We start from the raw sequence: 8,224 nt of genomic DNA, 5'->3' as shown, positions 1-8,224 counted from the left end.
TTCACCTGCTTCTCGGGAGAAGTTTGCAGATGTTTGGAAGCTAATGAGCTGCTGCTAAAGCAGGGGGAGCTCTGCAGCTACTTCTTGGGGGGGGGGGGGTGGTTCACAGCACCGTGTGTTATTCAGCTTTTCTGTCTTGCTCTGGCCCACAGAGTGCATGTTCTCACTTTATTTCTCCAAGCCTTGGCTCTATTCTATATCAGGACTGTCAGAATTGCTGCAGTGTATTGATGGAATGAAAGTTACCTGTAAAAAAACAACAACCAGCCCTTGAGATATGATGAATTAGCTGCAATTTCAGTGATAAAAATGGTATCTTGTAGCTGGCTATTAACTACACTCTGGTGAATACATTTTCATGCAAGAGATGGTTTGCTATTTCAAAGGAGTCTCATTGAGACTTGATCAAGTTATTTTCAAAAGTTTAAAGTATTATTAGATGGTAAATCCTACTGCTCAATTTTACAGTCATTTTTTATTTGCTGTTGCTTCTCAGTGTATACTCGGTGAACCTGACTGGATGGGTACCAAAGGAAAAGTGAAGCTAACTGCTCTGAAGAAACTGGAGAAAATAGAAATACTTTCCTGTTACTCTAGCTTAAAGGAAGTTTGACCTTGTATTTCATGGTACTGCGGAGTAGGCTGGAAATCACTCCCTTACCAGCATGCTTGCATTTCTAAGCTGCAGCCAGGATTGTCCTTATCTTTTGCAGAGCACAGTCACTGATGTGCCATTACGGGTCATTTGTTAAAAAACTCTACTTGCTATTTTTGACACACAGTCAAGAGGGGCTTTTGTTGTTTTATTTTGGTTTTAGGTTAATAATGAAAGGAAAAATCTAGCCAGCAGGATAGCTCAAAAAGTTAGAGTAAAATGATTGCCTGTTAGATCATCATCTCTAAAAGAAGAAAGAGCAACAGAGGTTGCTGCCTCAGAACCCATCAGTGGCAAGTGGGAAGGAATGACTGGTCCTGAGCAAGCTTGGGAGGTGGATGTTACTTGAGAGCCACCGATCAAAACAATTAGTAATTGGCAATTCAGCAGAGTGGCTAATGAGTTGTGTACGAACCAGCTATCCCCTCACCTGAAGAAAGAAGTTTCTTTCCAGATCTGGACTGTTTCTGCAAAAGGTCTGAGGGTATCTCAGATGCACTAATGCCATCGGAAATTTGAAATCCGTAAGGTATTGGATCATCCTGTATTTACTGTGTCTCTGCAGGGAACCTTAATTACAGAGAGGAAATGACTTGCTGGCATTTGCACTTTCCTGCTTTACCATTGAATTCATCATGGTCAGTGTTTTCCTTGTCTACTTCCAGTTTAGTCACTGTAACTTCAGTAGATCCTTCATTCAATCCCAGTCAGCCCAGGCCAGTGTGTGGTTAGGAGATGTCCAAAGGAAAACTCAAATGCCAAAGTAATTTCTGTTGAACCCAGGGTATTTTAGGGGCATGTTCTTGTTAGATCCATGGCGAATGTGTGGTGAAATTCTTGTCCACATTCAGTGAGTAAAGGAAGGGTGTTAACTTTTGTGCCCTACCTAAATTCTAACTCCTGCCCTCCCTGAAACATGTAATTTCAGGTGGATAAACTGTACTGCAGTGATCTATGGCTATTTTTTCCTGATGACAGTTCTTCTTTGTCTTCCATCCCAGAATTTACTGCATTTCACTATGGAATAATTGCTGAACAAATCCATAAACATATAGACAACTGGATGATCCCATGAGCTTGTTCTTTCCCAGTACATGCACATCTTAAGAAGTTGGATCTTTTTTCCATATTTGATCTTGGGGAAGGCCCTGACTTAATATAAAACTGCCCAGCTGCAGAGCAGTTTCGAACCTGCCCAGTGCTGCTGTGAGGGACCGCGGGGCATGCGGCTGGGCAGGAAATGGAAATGGAGATCCGATCTGTTGCAGCAAGGCTGACCTGCTGCCCCTTCTCCTTTTTTCTTTCCTCTGAGGCATCCTTTGGATCTAAAGGCAATTCTATCACGGTAGCACACGGTTCTTCCTCTCAGGATGCTTTGTGAGTAGGACCTGCATAGGATGTAAGTTTTTTTGAAAGTTCAGGTTGCTGTCTGTGGCACTGTCAGAAGCACAGAGTAAACAGCGAGAGGGAAGAACATGCTGTGTTTTGCTCAGCCTTTCGCACTGAGATGCACCATGGTTTGCTTGCTAAGTTCCTCATGGCTTTACTCTAGCGTGGGGGAGTGATGTGGATTTATCCCATTTCATTTTCAGATGCACAAGCTGAACTTGAAGCTGGAATTGGTGGATGCAGTTTTTCCTGGCCTGCAGAGCGAGCCGGTTTGACAGAAGCACCAGCAAGGGAGAACAAGTACAGAGACACTGTGTGATCGTAATCACTCCTAAAGCCCACCTCCTTGATGCTTCTGAGCTGGATCTCGACAGAAGCAAGTAAGCAAGGGGTTCTCTCTCAACTTGGTCCTGTAATCCCCACCCTCTCCTTTCTCTACCCCCTCCCCAAAATCCCCAGGAAAGCAGTGAAATCCGATAGGCAGCAAAATCAAAGCTCTGTCCTGTTACCAGGTTTCCCACCACTAAATCTGCGAGGGACTTGGGGACATTCTCTATGACTGAACAAGTGACTGCTCTGTCCTGGGGGTATAAATCTAATGCAAGCTTGTCAGCATAAGCCTTGTATATTTATGGGAAGCTTTCAGAGGAACTGCACGGGATCAGAGTTTCTGTTCAGCTCCAAGACACAGCATCCCCCAGCTTGCCTGCGAACGGAGAGGCATGTCCCAGGCACACGCCGCTGCCTCGCTGCCGAGCCCTGAAGAGCAGTGATGTATTTGTACTGATTTGTCGCTTCTGGAGCCGGTGTAAGAGACCTGGAGTGGGAGCATGAAGGATGGAAGTGACACCCAGGGTAAGGGCAAGGAACATTCACGCTGTATTTAGGGCAGAAGCAGATAGTGGTAACAATTGCAAGGATCATATATAATGCAGTAAAACTGTCTACCTGAAATATAAACAAAAGCCCTTTCCTGAGGCAGTGAGGGGTGATCAGTCATGTTGACAGTCTCCTCGGCTAAGCAGCCAGGACATCTCATTCAGAAAGCACGGACAAAGTGTAGGGCATTGCTTAGTCCTTTAATAGCACCCTGGAAAAAGTGCCTGTGCTCTGGTGCAGAGTAACAACTCCTCTCTAGACATTTTACATGGGCTTCACGAGTGCACAGTAACACCTTTGGCGTTTGCTACACCCTGAGCAGCACGAGGGTGGTATACATGCCAGGGTACAGCAGAAAACTGGAGAATTTGACTTAGTTTAGAGTATGCTCTGAATCTCAGTAACTTGTTCAAGAATGTATATTGATCGGCTGTATTGGATCCCAGATCAAAACGTATTAATTTAACTCCTGAGTGCATTCATTCTGCTTCCAGGATATTTCCTTTACACAAGCAAAACACCACTAAACCCAGCAGAATTCAGTCCTGCAGAAATGTGCCTCAGACCTGAGGAATGGGCTCTGCTTTGATCCACCCTTTCATGCATTTTTTTCAGCCCACACGGAGCAAATGTACTGAAAAATTTCAATATGCTTCCTATATTTTTTTTACCCTTTCCCAAGACATCCATTTTTGGCCACTCTCAGTGAGAAGATGCTGGCTTCATCTCACCTAGTACATCTTTACCTACGTTGTGCTAAGACTGCCCTCATTCTTCCAGGAGAGGACAGTAGGCAGATGCTGTCCATTGCTTCTCTGGGTAATTCCCACATTCTGGAGAGCATCATCTTTTCTGGGAAGCACCCGCAGTGCCGACAATAGTGACAGAGAGCTCTGTGAGCTGCAGGCTGCTCGGTGTGCTCCCTGTCTCATGCTAATTCTTCACCCGGTCTACTTTTAAAAGTCTCAGAAGAATGAAATTCCACTCTGAGATATCCAGATACAATTCAAGAACAAACCCTTCAAAGTGGTAGATGGAAGGTAAGAGATACAGGGGGAACCTGATCCCCAGCCCCCGCGCACAGGAGGAAGGCATTTGATTGCAGTTTTATTGTTCCTCATGTCAAAACTGATGGACCGTTAGGAACAAGGGGCTGTCTCTGGGGAAAAGTGACCCACAGCTGGGTTAGCAGGGGCTTCTCTGGGTCCAAGAGTGAGCAGTGGGCAGCGACCGGGGCTGGGACTGGTGGCAGCCATGTCGCTGAACTGCCGTGCGTTACTGCAGCTCTGAGTAGCAAAGTGCCCCCCTTCCTACCTGCTCCCAGTCTTGGCTACCAGCCCTTCATTTACACCGATAATAAATTCACTCGCTAATTGGAAGAAATAAATATGATGAGCTTTTGATACAGTTCAAAGGAGCAATAGCCAGTTTCTTGATTCCGAGGTTGGCAACTGTCCTTCCTGCGTGCCCCAGAATCAAAGTGCAGCTCTTGCTCCAGCAACTGTCAGGGTTTTTATATCTTTTGATCAAAAGCCTGGCTGCAGAAAGGAAAAAAAAAAACCCCCAACACCCAACTGTTTGGATCTTTTTTCCCTACAATTATTATCACATCCATTACTCAGCAGAAGCCTGGGATGCCCTTTCATTCTTACACAAATACTTCCTTTTTGGGATTCATTTAAAGTTTCCTTCTGCATGAAGTGGTCACTTGTCAGCTACCCACCTGAAGGGGTGAGGCAGAGAAAGCACAGTCAGCTAAAAAGGAACCCTGACTTCAAGCATTTAAAATGAATATTGACAAAAAGAGGGGGTGGGGAGGAGTGGGAATCAAAGCTTGAAAATTGCTGATTAGGCGAAACCCGACTGCCTCCTGCCTATGGTAGGAAATGGCATCATTAGGGGGGCTGCAACAGGACCGGTATTATGCAATGCCTGGTCGGGAGCAGTGAACGGCACAGCAGTAACTCCTGCTCAGACCAGAAAAGTAAGGGATTGCCCTTTTGTCTGTCTTGTGAAATTTCAGCCCTGGAAAAGCCCCAGGCTATGGTGGTCCCCAAGCTGGATCACACTCGTGGTCTGTGCAGCTCAGGCTCGCTACCAGAGGTGCCGCACAGACCAACAGCAGGAGCCCTGCAGGAGGCTCATGTGGGATATTTTGTCTCCCTAGCGCAGATTACATCAATCCCTGTGTTAATTAAGCCATGAAGTCCGGTGTTTCTATTTCTTCTCATATTTTACCTCTAATCTAAGGGTGTGAGTGGTAGCATCACCAACAGACCAGGCAACTCAAGCATGGACAGGGATGGAGCAGCACCTCGGGCTGCTGGAGACCTCCAAAGAGACAGGGACTGGGGACACAGAGAGCCGAGCATCCTGCACAGAGCCTTCCCTCTGCAGAAATTTAATAGTAGGGCTGGGGTTGCCAGTGATGATCAGCCGTTATTGGTTATTAAGTGCCTCACAGGTAATGAATGATGCTCTCAGGCTGGCTGTGTCCACAGTTCAAAGGAAAAGCATCAGGACTAGCATTGCCTGGCATTGCAGTGCCAAGAGAGATGGAGTTAACTTTTTCTTTTCTTTTCTTTTCTTTTCTTTTCTTTTCTTTTCTTTTCTTTTCTTTTCTTTTCTTTTCTTTTCTTTTCTTTTCTTTTCTTTCCTTTCCTTTCCTTTCCTTTCCTTTCCTTTCCTTTCCTTTCCTTTCCTTTCCTTTCCTTTCCTTTCCTTTCCTTTCCTTTCCTTTCCTTTCCTTTCCTTTCCTTTCCTTTCCTTTCCTTTCCTTTTCTTTCTTTTCTTATAATCTCCAAGCATTTACTGCAAGTCAGGACTGAGACACTGGAGGGGAAAGCTGCAGCACTGCTTCCCATGTACTCTCTTCTGTGCTGAGCAGACCCAGGCCCCTGGGATATGGATTTCAAGAGCAATAAATTCGCTCTAAAATTTTAAAGAGGATGACGCAGAAAACTTCAAAAAAACCAAACAAACCAGCTCCACACAATAAAAGCCATTTCTCTCCTGACGTCTCTCTCTAGTTACAGCATGACACATCAAGGTCAGATACCCTGTCCCACAGGAGCACAGCTTTGTACAGGGTGAAAATCGTCCCCTGATGGTGTGTGATGTCTGGTGTTTCGTAACGATAAACTGTGCTTATATAAAACCCAGGATTCTCATGGTGGGACATCATTTATAGCAAGCGTTCCCTCTCACAGGGCAGGAAAGCACTGAGCTGAAGTGCCTTCAGGAGGTAGGAAGTGCCAAAGAGATATTTAACCTGTAATTGTTGATCCCAGGCCCTGTTGTTTAACTCCTATATCATACTGCCTTCCTCAAGCAAAGGAGAGCTCACATCTGTAGCTCAATAAATTAGCCATTCATACCAGGAGGTTTCTCTATGGCAGAAGCTGAACTCAACAGCAAGAATAATAATCCATATGTTTGTTATTGTGATCAGCTCCTCTGGAAGATAAAACTTAGAAAGCTCTGCTGGAGCATCACAAATGCAGCAGCGCTCAAGGCCCCCGATGCTTTCCATCAGGAAAGGGGATGGGAACAAGGAGCCCCTCCCTGCCCAGAGCAGTTCCACCCCACCAGTCTCCTCCACGAATTGTTCGGCTTCCCTGCCATACTGATTTTTAGAAAATCTTTTTTTTTTCTTTTAATGCAGTGGGTTTTCTCGTGCGTAGTCTCCTAAATGAATGCACAGGCTGGTTCTGGCATGCTTTAAACCTTCATGCATTTTTAATGATTTACAAGGAAAAGAATTTTTTCTCTCTCTTTCTCTCTCTCTTCCCCCCTTTTCCTCCTCCTTGATTCCCTTTTTCTTTCCTTAAAAAGAAAAAAAGAAAAGAAAAAACAAAAAGAAATGACTTAATACATATCAAGTGGAATTGTTGGTTTGTGGTGACGGTTTTATAATTCCAGGTTCAAGTTTTTTCTATTTAATTATGCACTATAATTCTCATGAACTATAATGCAATAACAATAGCATGCACTAGAGTTGGCATAAGTCTGTTCTTTATTAGTATGGGTATGGGTACTGTGCTTTATGTGTGAAATAAAATATTTGGAACTAATGCTGACTCTGTTTCTTTAGAATTACACAGAACACTTCTTCCTTTAAAACACTGAAACTGGGGCTCTCTGTTCCCTATTTGGCTTGCTTCTCCCCTGATAAATTCAATTGTACTTCATTTCATGATGCCTTACTTGTTTGTAACTGCCTTTGTAATACCTTAATTGAATAGAGGGTTCATACATTGACCTGAAGTCCTCTATAGTATCTTAGTTTATGAAGGTTAAAAGTGATTAACTGATGAAAGGCTGCTTGCTGTAAATATTGACATTTCCCCAACCTGCCAGGGTTTTGATTAGCTCCTGAAGTTGCCTTAACATTTTTGTTTATCAGGTTATCAGCGGTTCCAAAAGCTTATAAGCATCAGGACTTTTCTCGTGCCAATTATCGCTAATGTTTCAGACACTGAAGGCAAATGCACAACAATATATGGCTGAGTACATTCATCACTGTTGAGTGGGAATGGGTGTGCAATATTAAGCTTGATTGTAAATATTTGCACAAATGGGACTAATTTTGCAAAAATTAATTTCTCTTTCTTGCAGTCACTTTATTTCCTTTTCATTCAGTTTTGATGATAATGTTTGTAAGTTTTTGGTTTTGTTTTTTTTTTTTAAAAGAAGAATAGTTTCTGGAGCAAGCAAGATTGCTTTTTGCAGCTGCAAATGTTTATGTGCAAGATTCTGCCTTGCCCAAAAGCAGCTTGGATTTGACAGCAAGTGCTGGTGAACTTTGTAATGTTTGTAGCTGGTATTTTAGAGAATTCCTCTGAAATCTGCCTTTGGTTCTGACTTCCTCAACGTTTCCATAAGTGCTCCTGGCAATAAATATTTAACCCTTCTGTTTACCAGAATGCTCGTAGAGATTAAAAACTCCTGAACCTGTAAAAAGTCAGATTTTGTGAGACAGCTACCTTTGAAATGCCTTGTAGGTAGCAAAATGATATCAGGTGACTTCAGTAACCTGTCATGCAGCTTGTAAAGTCAATACTATATGTATATATCTCTCACATACTTTTAGCACTCTTTACTGCAAACTGCTCGCAGGTGACCCAGGGGCTCCACAAACAGGAGGGAAAACCCTCCCACACCCAGGAATAATGTCAGGGCAAATTTAACGCGGGCAGTGCTGCCTTGGTGGCTCCTCAAGGTGGGAGGTGCAGAGATGTGCAGAGCTGCTGATCTGTGCTGGGCTCACTGCTGCCCTGAGCTGAGAATCTGCCTCTCCTC

Source organism: Balearica regulorum, chromosome 14 (genome assembly GCF_011004875.1).
Source record: "Balearica regulorum gibbericeps isolate bBalReg1 chromosome 14, bBalReg1.pri, whole genome shotgun sequence".
NCBI lineage: Eukaryota > Metazoa > Chordata > Aves > Gruiformes > Gruidae > Balearica > Balearica regulorum.
Note: the sequence above shows the minus strand (reverse complement) of the source record.